Consider the following 13,425-nt stretch of genomic DNA (forward strand, 5'->3'; position numbering starts at 1 on the left):
TTCCAGCTATGAAATATGCAAACGCTGCACATGATTATGAAATAAGACCTGAAATGTAGCCCTTTAACTTTTGCTACACGCGCAGTCAGCACTAGGGGATGCCTGGTAGATTAACATGGAGAACCCCTCTGCTTATTGCGTTAGAGCAGCTCCAACGGGCTATTTTAATAATGCATATTCACTCATGCATATATTCTCAGCACTGTGTCAAGTACAGGGGATTAAAAAAGTTTATCATTTCAAAACTGACCTGATCAGGCTTTTTTATTGAGCATCCAATACATGTTGATTCCTTTTTTGCTTTTCATAGAGCACCTAATGACAGTGTTGAAAAAAACACATTTATCAGCCATCAGGGAGATGTTATGCTGTATTTCATACCAATACTAATATTCTCAGATCTCAAAAAATGATTCTGAAGTTAGTGTCTATTAAAATAAAAATGATAATGTATGAGTTCTCAAATGGTTTAAATCAGTGAGGTTTTAATTAACGTCCACTATTGAACTTTTTTAAAGAATTTGTTGTATTTCAGTGGCTGTGAACTGTAAAGGCAGAGTCTTTGCTCAATGGTGTCTCAATGCTTTTCTTCACCATGTTTGGAGGTCTGTTTGCCATGACTCCATCTCCCATGCAGCCCCAAACTTTCCAAATATTCCCTTGCTAAACACAGACAGCCAGTCTCTGGTGCTAGAGTCGATACAGAACCTACTGAGGTATTGATGGGATGGATATCTGGAGGATAGGCTTGAGATCTTGCCAAACCCATGGCCTCCAATCCCTGGTTGAGAAATACAAAAAAAGAGAAAGAAAAGAGAAGAATAGAGAATGTGAAGTACAGTACCATTGTTAAACCACCTAAATCATCTGCCATGAGTGGACCGGAGCAGTCCACTAACAGACTCTGAAATGTCTTATTTCATTTTTAATACTCCCGGATCTCCTGAACAATCTAGGATTGTGTTGCTGTAATCCCACTGCTAGATGTTTCCTATGCTCAATATGTTAATATCTTCCACCACATGGATCATTTGTCAGGGACTTGGCAGATGGGGTTTGCATCCGTTTGCATCCAAGACAGATGTACCAACATGTTTGTTCCCCTTCTCTGTGTGCGTTTCAATGGTTGATTCACCATGCTTTCCTATGGAAACAATACCTGCCTTTGTTCAATGATAAAAAGTTAGTAGGTAAATCCAATGAACATACAGGGGAAAGAGATCAACAGACCTGAGGGTTAGCAGCCTGTAACTAAGTAGAGTGTGTAGAGGCAGATGGTGAACTGTGCATTGTTATTACTCAATAGACCAAATATGGAAAAAGGCATGTGTTCCACTTCATCTCTAGCTGAATCAATTCTACAATTATCTTTCAAGCCCCCTTCAAAAAACGACTCTATAACCAGTGTCTGACCAAAATTAAATAGATACTTTTTCTGGCTTTATTAGGTTTATTTATGCACTGAGTGTTTTTCTCAATTTACCCAGTGCTTAATCTCCATATTAAGTACGAAAAGCTCTTTGATGGTATAGTTTGTATCTTAATAATCATCATAATACTGTACTGCCAATAATAATAAACTGTTTGAAGTACATCACATGAATCTGTTCAATTTCAATTTAGAGTCAAGGCAACACAAGCATCATCAACAACACAATATGGAACAAACCTAATTTCAAGGGGAAGTTGGAGTCAAGTATTGAGGAAAATTACACAAAACAATGCCATCCGGTTATCTAGCAGCACTATTGAAAGGGGCTGCAAAAATCCACTTCATCGGATGCTGTCATGTCGACATATAACACTAAATATTTTCTAAGTTATGCAATACTGTACTACTTATACATTTGTCCTTTCTACTCTCAGGCAATACGATTCGCTGATGCTGCCATCCATGCATCCAAACAAACAAACGGACCAGAACCCTTTTCATCATGCAAGCTATGTTATTTACATCCGTTTTTTCTATTGTTGTTTATGAATGTATGCTGTCCTTTTCTAGATGGTACTGAGACTCATGAATGTAATGAGGCATTACTTCCCTCGCCATCCATTGAAGGTGGGGATGTTATTGTTGTTGATGTGTACAGTAGGGGAACAATTTCAATTATATATGCTTGGGCTTGTAACTATACCACAGGCAATGGAGACAATTTCCTCAACACTCTTTAAAAGTTGGCTACCGCTTGAAGTGCATGACCATCAAAGTTCCGTTGCCCAATTCCTTTTATCCCAAGTCTCATCTGATTGATGATGTTGGAGATTAAGTATTGTTTACACCACAGCAGCCCGTCATTATACAGCGTATGCTGCTTACAGTAGCAACCTGCAGTGAGGGGAATACATTTGAATGCATTTCCATGAGATTAAAACGTTTTAAGTGTATGTGCTGACCCGAGGACTTTCAGATGGGCACTGCCCTATTTTTCCCTTAAATGTTTCCAGGATAAAAATGAATGCTGTTGTGAATGTTGCAGTCGGCCGGCGGGGGGGTCTCGGCAAACACTCTTTCATGTGCTCGAGCCTGACAGGCTTTTGAAATAAGTGGTAGCCTGAGATTAGGCTGGGAGGGTATCAGGTCAGGTTTTAGAGAGACACTAGCTGATGATGATAGGCATCCTCCAACTTTAAGATATCTTCAGAGACAATATCCTGTTTTAGATCTACTGTATACCTGAGTTAACAAATAAAATGGAAAAAAGCTTCACTCCAGCATCTATTAACATGTTAGATGTTGCATAGATACAGTATATGCTGATGTAAAACACTGTTCACTCAGAGTGACTTCTGGGCATCATTAGTATCCTTAACAGATTTCCCATTTAGTGTTTTACTTTCTTTAATATGGGGGGAGTATTTCTATTTCTGCCTCGAGTTGGGTTTGATGTTTGATGTTTTGCCAAAAGGTAGGAGGAGAGCTAGAGCTTGGTCACCTCAAAAGATTCAATCCAGGGACAAGGACACTCTAGTGGGTCAAACTTGTCTCTACTTCTCTTCATGTGCATCCGGGCAAAGACCAGTGTCACTACACATCTTCATCAGTATTTCCAGTCGAAAGATGTACGGTTAGCACCCACAAAGTGGCTAACCGTACATACCTAGAACATTCTGATAAGGATTGCAGGATTGAAGTATCATTAGTAACAGAATAAATAATTCTGACATAATTGTACAGACATAATTGTACAGACTTTAGGTATTGCCCTTAACTTTCGAACACACAGTTTACTCATAAATTACCAGTGAGCAAGTCCCACAACCACAGACAGAATATCTCTCCAGATTCATTTATATCTCAGCACTGAAGAGGTTAAATACATTGCAAGTACATTAGAAGTCATATACAGTATAGAACCCCTGACATTAGATCTGTAGAGTATTGGGCTGATTGAGTAATTGATTGAATTAAGCCTGCACTCTGCCACAAACATATACAGTCCATTTGGAAAGTATTCAGACCCCTTGACTTTTTCCACATTTTGTTACGTTACAGCCTTATTAAAAAAAATATATACTGTATATATTTTTTTTTTATGTCTTAAAACCTGTTTTCGCTTTGTCATTATGGGGTATTGTGTGTAGATTGATGAGGAAAACATTTATTTGAATCCATTTTAGAATAAGGCTGTAACCAGTGTCGACCCCTCATTCAGGGCAGGTGGGGCAGAGCTAACGATTGGGAGGAGGGGTTGCCATGGTTACTGTTAGCCGCCAGGGAGGTTTCACAGGAATGACCTAATGACAAGTTTCAGTCCAAATGACCTAGTGTTCGGACATAATGTGCGTGGGCTTCTAGCAGTGCTCCAAGATGACTGGAAGTCTCCTAAGCCACCTCAGTCCTTGTTATTTTATGTGTGTGATTTTGGGCGACGCCTGTACGCCACTGGTGGTCTTCACAGGGGAGGATGAAAGGAGGATGAAAGCCTCGTCACTTTAGTCCAGGTGACCAGGTTCTTGCTCTGCTGCCAATTGTTGGTTCTCCTTTTCAAGCCATGTTTCAAGGTCCATATATGGTTGTGCGCCAGTGCACTGAGCAAAACTATCTAGCTGCCACTTCAAGTAACAGACACATCTCAATATCAACTGTTCAGAGGAGACTGCATGAATCAGGCATTCAAGGTCGAATTGCTGCAAAGAAACCACTACTAAAGGACACAAAGAAGAAGAAGAAACTTGCTTGGGCCAAAAAACACGAGCAATGGACATTAGACCGGTGGAAATCTGTCCTTTGGTCTGAAGCATGGAGGAAGAGGTGTGATGGTGTAGGAGTGCTTTGCTGGTGACACTGTTAGTGATTTATTTAGAATTCAAGGCACAGTTAACCAGCATGGCTACCACAGCATTCTGCAGCAATACGCCATCCCATCTGGTTTGCGCTTAGTAAGCCTATCATTTGTTTTTCAACAGGACAATGACCCAACACACTTCCAGGCTAGGTAAGGGCTATTTTAACAAGAAGGAGAGCGATGGAGTGCTGCATCAGATGACCTGGCCTCCACAATCACATGACCTCAACCCAACTGAGATGGTTTGGATGAGTTGGACTGCAGAGTGAAGGAAAAGCAGCCAACAAGTGCTCAGCATATGTGGGAACTCCTTCAAGACTGTTGGAAAAGCATTCCTGGTGAAGCTGGTTGAGAGAATGTCAAGAGTGTACACAGTTGTCATCAAGGCAAAGGGTGGTTACTATAGGTTATTAAACAGTGTGTTTTTATGTTTTGCTGGTCGCATTATTTTATGCTGTGTGTCGCATGTTTTGTCAATGCCTGTTCTGTCTCTGTGGTTTTCGGCAGCCCAAAGCGCAGCTAATGCCTGTTTGATTCAGTCATAATGTCATCAAAAAGCATTTTTCCTCCTTCACTAAAAGTAGAATGGTCCGACTACAGAATATATAATTTTGGGCAAATTGATGCTGTTATTTTCTCTTGAGTTTGATACAATGATTTTTGGTTTCTCTGAAGGCTTAGGTCCTATAGCCACGGTTCACCACTGCTGTGATCATAACCCATCCATCTTTCAAGGGGAAAATCCTTGGAATTTCAAATCTTCCTTTTCTTTGCCTTGGCATCTTAATTAGCGACAGGAGCATGCGACTGAGAGCAGCCGGCTGGGCTGGGTCTCTGGAAGGAAGGCTCCTCTCCAGCTTAGGGACGCACATATGGTCCTGTCATGTTCCTCCCTAATGAGGATTAATGGCAGCCATGACAGTCTCTTCTTCCAGAGCTAGAGACAACCACACTTAAAGCCCACTTAACTTTGAACTCCATCTGAACTAGATGCCAAAGTTTCTTAATCGCAATGTGAAAGTTCTGAGGCACCCTTTTCGACCCATGCTTTTGCTGTTCACTTTCAGGTACTGTATGTCATATTCCCCTATTTTGATTTTCTTACTAAGACAACCACAAAGATGTCTTATCTCTGGTGTATTTTTCAGTTTTCATATGTGATTCCGCAGGAACTGAACAAAGAGTTTGTGTTTGACGTCAGTAAAGCAGCTGGTGTGTTAGAGTTTCTAGTGAGTAAGGTCCTGTCATTTCAATATAGATGAGTATGCGTTGCTGAGATGATCATCTACACTACGTCTATGTTCTCTGAATGATGCTTCAGAAGGCCAAAGTTGTGTCTTAACACAAGTACTGAAAGAAACCAAATGAAAAGACGAATAATTAGTCCTCCTACCAATGTATTTATAAGTATTTTGCCCTTAATGAAAATGTTTTACTGTTTCTGAAAATGTCATTTGTTTTCTAGCATCTCATGGTGAACACCTAGGATATTCAATATAGCTGTCACATATCTTAACGACAAGGCCATAATGTATTACACTCAGCACAATGAAACTTGTGCAGTCATTGTAACACTGTAGCCTCTCCCCATTCAAAGCTGACTGCAATGCCCTTTTCAACTTCCGCTAAAACGCTGAATGAAGGGAGATACGTACTCACAGCTTTTCAGGCTATTGCAAGGTCCCGTTGTTCTGCAGACACATGCAACTGCTTTGTGTTCTACAGTTCACACAAGGGACAGACAGGTGAGTGAGTCTCAGTGGGAAAGCACAGTGGTGGAAAAAGCACAAAATTCTCATACTTGAGTAAAAGTAAAGATACCTTAACAGAAAATGACTCAAGTAAAAGTGAGTCACCCAGAAAACATTACTTGAGTAAAAGTTTAAAAGTATTTGGTTTTAAATATACATAAGGATCGAAAGTAAATGTAATTTCTAAAATATACATATTAAAAATACAATAATAAATAATTTCATGCTTTATCTTGGCCAGGTCGCAGTTGTAAATGAGATCTTGTTCTCAACTGGCCTACCTGGTTAAATAAAGGTGAAATAAAAATACAATTTAAATAAATGTCAAATGTCTTATCCCGTTACCGGGATCATTTATCAACAACAACCGCTAAACTGCAGAGCGCCAAATTAAAAAAAAATACAAAAAATATTTATAATCATGAAATCACAAGTGAAATATTCCAAAACACAGCTTAGCTTGTTGTTAATCCACCTATCGTGTCAGATTTTGAAAATATGCTTTACAGCGAAAGCAATCCAAGCGTTTGTGAGTTTATCAATCACTAAACAAAACACTAAGAACAGCTAGCCTTAAATTAGCTTGGTCACGAAAGTCAGAAAAGCAATAAAATTAATCGCTTACCTTTGATAATCTTCGGATGTTTGTACTCACGAGACTCCCAGTTACACAATAAATGTTATTTTTGTTCGATAAAGATTACTTTTATAACCAAAAACCGAGATTTGGTTTGCGCGTTATGTTCAGAAAACCACAGGCTCGTTCCGGTCCTGAAGGGCAGACGAAAATTCCAAAAAGTATCCGTAATGTTCGTAGAAACATGTCAAAGGTTTTTTATAATCAATCCTCAGGTTGTTTTTAACATACATAATCGATAATATTTCAACCGGACGGTAACCTATTCAAAACTACAGAGAAGAAAATGTCGAGCTACATCTGTCGCGCGCAGGAACTAATCAAAGGACACCTGACGCGTTTTGAAAAATCTCGCTCATTTTTCAAAATAAAAGCTTGAAACTATTCTAAAGCCTGGTCACAGCCTGAGAAAGCCATTGGTAAAGGAATCTGGTTGATACCCCTTTAAATGGAGGAGGGCAGGCAACGGAACAGGGATTTTTCCAAATTAAAGGCACTTCCGGGTTGGATTTCCTCAGGTTTTCGCCTGCAAAATCAGTTCTGTTATATTCACAGACAATATTTTGACAGTTTTGGAAACTTTAGAGTGTTTCTATGGTAATCTGTCAATTATATGCATATTCTAGCATCTGCACCTGAGAAAATAGTCTGTTTACCTTGGGAACGTTATTTTTCCAAACATAAAAATTCTGCCCCCTAGCTGAAAGAGGTTAAGCAAACCATATAGCACCATTTTCTTTTAAATTTACCGATAGCCAGGGGCACACTCCAACACCCGGCCATCATTTACAAAGCATATGTGTTTAGCGAGTCCGCCAGATCAGGGGTAGTAGGGATGACCAGGGATGTTGTCTTGATAAGTGAGTGAATTGGACCATTTTCCTGTCCTGCTAAGCATTCAAAATGTAACGAGTACTTTTGGGTGTCAGGGAAAATGTATGGAGTAAAAAGTACATTATTTCTTTAGGAATGTACAGTAGTGAAGTAAAAGTTGTCAGAAATATAAATAGTAAACTACAGATACCCCCCAAAACTACTTAAGTAGTACTTTAAAGTATTCTTACTTAAGTACTTCACACCACTGGGAAAGTATTAATTACATACTCACACTATGTGGGAAAACACTGTAAATGTAATGGTCAACATACTGTATAGTGGCTTACATTGCTGGAATAAAATGTTTCTGACCAGCATACCGCCAGAAATGGTGCCGGAAGAAATGGCAGCAGTTTTACGGGTGCCCAACCAATTGTACTATTATGTGTTTTTTTTTGCGTTATTTGTAACTTATTTTGTACATAATGTTTCTGCCACCATATCTTATGGCAAAAAAAGAGCTTCTAGAAATCAGGACAGCGATCACTCACCTCGGAGTAGACAAAGATTTTTTCTTCAACAAGCAGGACACACAGACACCCGACAAGGCCAAAATCCCCATCATTGGCAAGAGAAAGAGACGCAGGTACAGAGGACACAGAGCGGGGTGCCTCGTAAGGATCCGCCGATGGCGAGTGGGAAATCTGCCTTTACCGTCAGTCAGTATTACTTGCCAACATACAATCATTGGACATTAAATTAGATAAGGTACGATCCCGAATATCCTACCAACAGGACATAAAAAACTGTAACATCTTATGTTTCACCGAATCGTGGCTGAATGACGACATGGATATTCAGCTTGAGTGATATACGCTGCATCGGCTAGATACTGTAGAACAGCACACTCCGGTAAGACGAGGGGGGGGTGGTCTGTGCATATTTGTAAACAACAGCTGGTGCACTAAATCTAAGGAAGTCTCTAGATTTTGCTCGCCTGAAGTAGAGTATCTCATGATAAGCTGTTGACAACACTATTTGCCAAGAGAGTTTTCATCTATATTTTTTTTTTGAGAGCTTTTGTGGCTGTTTGTTTACCACCACAGATGGATTCTGGCACTAAGACCACACTCAGTCAGCTGTATAAGGAAATTAGCAAACGGGAAACCGCTCACCCAGAGGCGGCTCTCCAATTGTCCCCAGTTTACAAGTTTAATAATCCCCAGTTTACAATTGGCTCATTCATCCCCCTCCTCTCCCCTGTAACTATTCCCCAGGTCGTTGCTGCAAATGAGAACATGTTCTCAGTCAACTTACCTGGTAAAATAACGGTAAAAAAAAAAAATAAAAAAATAAAAAATAAAAAATAAAAAAAAATAAAAAAAAATAAAATAAAATTGGATGAGGTCTTTAATGCAGGGAAACTTAAATCAGTTTTACCTAATTTCTATCAGCATGTTAAATGTGCAACCACAGGGAAAATAATTCTAGATCACCTGTACTCCACACACAGAGACGCATACAAAGCTCTCCCTCACCCTCCATTCGGCAAATCTGATCACAATGCTATCCTCCTGGTTCCTGCTTACAAGCAAAAATTAAAGCAGGAAGCACGAGTGACTCGGGCTATAAAAAAAGTGGTCAGATGAAGCAGATGCTAAACTACAGGACTGTTTTGCTTCATCAATAAGTGAATCGATGACATCGCCCCCACAGTGACCGTATGTACATACCCAAACTAGAAGCCATGGATTACAGGCAACATTCACACTGAGCTTGTAATGGGGTGTGTAACTGGTGGCAGTGAAGTCAGACGCAGGAGAGCAGAACTAGGTAATAGCCGGAGCAGTTTAATTTAAAAACCAACGGCATAAAGAAAATACCAACATGGGTACAAAACCCGATGCGCACAAGTAACCATGTGCACAAGCACTTACAACAAACAATTCCACACAAAGACATGGGGGAACAGAGGGTTAAATACACAACACTTAATGAAGGAAATGAGAACCAGGTGTGTAGGAAAACAAGACAAAACAAATGGAAAATGAAAAATAGATCGACGATGGCTAGAAGACCGGTGACGCCGACCGCCGAACGCCACCCGAACAAGTGGAACCGACTTCGGTGGAAGTCGTGACAGAGCTAAAGGGTAGAGCCGCCACTTTCAAGGTGCAGTACTCTAACCCGGAAGCTTATAAGAAATCCTGCTATGCCCTCCGACAAACCATCAAACAGGCAAATAGCCAATACAGGACTAAGATTGAATCGTATTACACCGGCTCCAATGCTCGTCTTATGTGGCAGGGCCTGCAAACTATTACAGACTACAAAGGGAAACACAGCCGTGAGCTGCACAGTGACATGAGCCTACCAGATGAGCTAAATCACCTCTATGCTCGCTTTGAGGCAAGCAACACTGAGGCATGCATGAAGTAATTTGAAAGGCTGGTAATGGCTCACATTAACACCATTATCCCAGAAACCCTAGACCCACTCCAATTTGCGTCCCGCCCAAACAGATCCCCAGATGATGCAATCTCTATTGCACTCCACACTGCTCTTTCCCACCTGGACAAAAGGAACACCTACATGAGAATGCTATTCATTGACTACAGCTCAGCGTTCAAAACCAGGATCCTGGGACTAAACACCTCCCTATGCATCCGGATCCTGGACTTCCTGACGGGCCGCCCATAGGTGGTGAGGGTAGGTAGCAACACTGTCACGCCCTGATCTGTTTCACCTGTCCTTGTGATTGTCTCCACCCTCTCTAGGTGTCGCTTGTTTTCCCCAGTGTATTTATTCCTGTGTTTCCTGTCTCTCTGTGCCAGTTCGTCTTGTATGTCCAAGTCAACCAGCGTGTTTTTCCCGTGCTCCTGCTTTCTCTATTCTCTTTTTGCTAGTCCTCCCTGTTTTGAACCTTGCCTGTTTCTGAATTCTGTACCCGCCTGCCTGACCATTCTGCCTGCCTTGACCTCGAGCCTGCCTGCCACTCTGTACCTCCTGGTGTTGACCTTTTGCCTGTCCACGACCATTCTCTTGCCTACCCCTTTTTGGATCAATAAACATCTAAGACTCCAACCATCTGCCTCCTGTGTCTGCATCTGGGTCTCGCCTTGTGCCCTGATAAACACATCTGCCACGCTGATCCTCAACACTGTAGCCCCTCAGGGGTGCATGCTCAGTCCCCTCCTGTACCTATGACTCCGTGGCCAGGCACAACACCAACACCATCATTAAGTTTGTAGACGACACAACAGTGGTAGGCCTGATCACCAACAATGACGAGACAGCCTATAGGGAGGAGGTCAGAGACCTGGCCGGGTGGTGCCAGAATAATAACCTCCCTCAGTGTAATCAAGACAAAGGAGATGATTGTGGACTACAGGAAAAGGAGGACCGAGCATGCCTTCATTCTCATCAACGGGGCTGTAGTGGAACAGGTTGAGAGCTTCAAGTTCCTTGGTGTCCACATCACCAACAAACTAGAGGGGTCCAAACACACCAAGACAGTCGTGAAGAGGGCACAACAAAGCACAACAAAGCCTCAGGAAACTAAAAGGATTTGGAATGTGTCCTTAGATCCCCAAAAGGTTCTACAGCTGCATCATCAAGAACATCCTGACTGGTTGCATCACTGCCTGGTACGGCAACTGCTCGGTCTCCGACCGCAAGGCACTAGAGGGTAGTGCGTACGGCCCAGTACATCACTTCGGCTAAGCTGCTTGCCATCCAGGACCTCTACACCAGGCAGTGTCAGAGGAAGTCCCTAAAAATCATCAAAGACCCCAGCCACCCCAGTCATAGACTGTTTTCTCTGCTACCGCATGGCAAGCGGTACCGGAGCGCCAAGTCGAGGACCAAAAGGCTTCTCAACAGCTTCTACCTGGACTATTACTCATCTCATACTTCCGGCGCCGACCGAGATGGCCGCCTCGCTTCGCGTTCCTTGGAAAATATGCAGTATTTTGTTTTTTTATGTGTTATTCCTTACATTGGTACCCCAGGTAATCTTAGGTTTCATTACATACAGTCGGGAGGAACTACTGAATATAAGACCCACAAGAAAAAGAGAGATTGATGGTGAGAGAAGGCATTTAAAAAAATGTCCAGGCATCCTCTACTGACGGGATGAGATCAATATCCTTCCAGGATACCTCGGCCAGGTCGATTAGAAGGCCTGCTCGCTGAAGTGTTTCAGGGAGCGTTTGAAGTGATGAGTGGAGGTCGTTTGACCGCTGACCCATTACGGATGCAGGCAATGAGGCAGCTGATCGCTGAGATCTTGGTTGAAAACAGCAGAGGTGTATTGGAGGGCAAGTTTGTTAGGATGATATCTATGAGGTACCCGTGTTTACGGAATTGGGGTGGTACCTGGTAGGTTCATTGATAATTTGTGTGAGATTGAGGGCATCAAGCTTAGATTGTAGGGTGGCTGGGGTGTTAAGCATGTTAAAATTTAGGTCGCCTAGCAGCACGAGCTCTGAAGATAGATGGGGGGCATCAGTTCACATATAGTGTCCAGAGCACAGCTGGGGGCAGAGGGTGTCTATAGCAGGCGGCAACGGTGAGAGACTTGTTTTTAGAGAGGTGGATTTTTAAAAGTAGAAGTTCAAATTGTTTGGGAACAGACCTGGATAGTACAACAGAACTCTGCAGCCAATCTTTGCAATAGATTGCAACACCTGGCCCTTTGGCCCGTTCTATCTTGTCTGAAAATCTTGTAGTTGGGGGATGAAAATGTCAGAATTTTTGGTGTCTTTCTAAGCCAGGATTCAGACACGGCTAAAACATCGCGTTGGCAGCAGTGGTGCTAAAGCAGTGAACAAAACAAACTTAGGGAGGAGGCTTCTAATGTTAACATGCATGAAGCCAAGGCTATTACGGTTACAGAAGTCATCAAAAGAGAGCGCACTGGGGAATGGAGTGGAGCTAGGTACTGCAGGGCCTGGATTCACCTCTACATCACCAGAGGAACAGAGGAGGAGTAGGATAGGGGTACGGCTAAAGCTATGAGAATTGGTCGTCTAGAACTTCTAGAGCAGAGAGTAAAAGGAAGTTTCTGGGGGCGATAAAATAGCTTAAAGGAATAATGTACAGACAAAGGTATGGTAGGATGTGAATACAGTGGAGGTAAACCTAGGTATTGAGTGATGATGAGAGAGATATTGTCTCTAGAAACATCATTGAAACCAGGTGATGTCATGCGCATATGTGGGTGGTGAACTGTGAGGTTGGATATGGTATAGTGAGAAGGGCTAGAGGCTCTACAGTGAAATAAGCAATAAACACTAACCGAACAGCAATGGACAAGGCATATTTACATTAAGGAGAGGCATGCTTAATCGAGTGATCAATAAGGGTCCAGTGAGTAGAGGTTGGTTGGGGTCACGGCGATCCAGACAGCTGGCCGGTAGATGGCTATCGGTAGCAAAATAGCATAGTATGGAAGTCTGTTTGTAGATACCTCGTGCGTTTCCGTCGGTAGGTTAGTGGGGTTCCGTGTGGTAGAGGGGATCAATCCAAATTGGCAAAATAGATATAGTGACCCAAGAAAAAAATAATAATAATAATAATAATATAATTGTCCGATATACTTATTCAGATAGCAGCCGATAAGACAGCTAACGGTTAGCCCCAGATGAGCGTTCAGGTACGTCGGGACGGAGGTGCCAGTTGGATAACTCCCTCGGGCAGATAACGTCGGCAGTCAGTGTGAAGGCCCGGTGGTGCTCCGTATCTGCAGCAAAAAATAAAATAAAAAATAAAATAAAATAAAATACGGGTCGGATAGGTGACTGTAGCCCAGGAATGGCTGATGGAAATCCTCAGCTGGCTAGCTCCGGAATGATTTGAGTTTGCTCCGGGATCGACGTAAGCCAATATCACACGGTTTGCAGCTAGCTAGCCTCGGACGATTATGTCGGCAGAC

Source organism: Salvelinus sp. IW2-2015, linkage group LG9 (genome assembly GCF_002910315.2).
Source record: "Salvelinus sp. IW2-2015 linkage group LG9, ASM291031v2, whole genome shotgun sequence".
NCBI lineage: Eukaryota > Metazoa > Chordata > Actinopteri > Salmoniformes > Salmonidae > Salvelinus > Salvelinus sp. IW2-2015.